Source organism: Phalaenopsis equestris, unplaced genomic scaffold (assembly GCF_001263595.1).
Source record: "Phalaenopsis equestris unplaced genomic scaffold, ASM126359v1 Scaffold211074, whole genome shotgun sequence".
Lineage (NCBI taxonomy): Eukaryota > Viridiplantae > Streptophyta > Magnoliopsida > Asparagales > Orchidaceae > Phalaenopsis > Phalaenopsis equestris.
In genome coordinates, this window is record NW_018230108.1 from 130,306 (window position 1) to 131,081 (window position 776).

Consider the following 776-nt stretch of genomic DNA (forward strand, 5'->3'; position numbering starts at 1 on the left):
TCTCAAGTCCTCCACCAAACTCTTGAAGTTCCTTTGAATCTCTTCTCTTTTACAACAATCTCAATATAAAACTAAAATAAAAAGGATAAATATGTTGTGCCTGAAAATCTCTCCAACTAACTCCCCAATTTTAGGAATTTCAAAACTTTCCAGTACATTCAGGACCCCTTTCAAAGTCTCAATCTTCATTCTTTTATAATTCTCCAAATGGTGCATTGGTATCTCTTCAAAATGTGTCTTGATTCTATGTATTTCCCCAAGAGATGCATCTTTTCCCAATAATTTTCGTCCATGGTGGTTGTAACCACCTATTAAGTCAATAGGTGCCTCAAAAACCTCTTTAAAATTCACAAAAACTGAATTTACTGATCCAATAACTTCCACTGGCACTTAAGCGCGGGGCCTCTGGCGCTTAGGCGCAACCTTCTCTGTTTAAGCGTAGAATCTGACGCTTAGGCGCCAAAACACCTTTGCACATTTTTCACCTATTTGCTCCAAATTTGATCCTTTTTTACTCCTTTAAGCATTTTTCACCTTTTTACCTATACCCGAAAGAAAAATATAAAAATAACTTACATTAAAGCGCAATATCTCAAAAATAGGTATAAAAATGTGTCTAGAAAGACTATATATTTTAGGCCTATCAAAATCCCCCAAACTTAAAATGTTACTTGTCCTCAAGTGACACTTCAATCTTTAAAAACTAAATATGTATGATATGTATATGAGTTTCTTTAGGAGTTACTAAAATTTAGATTTAGAAATATATTAGTCCA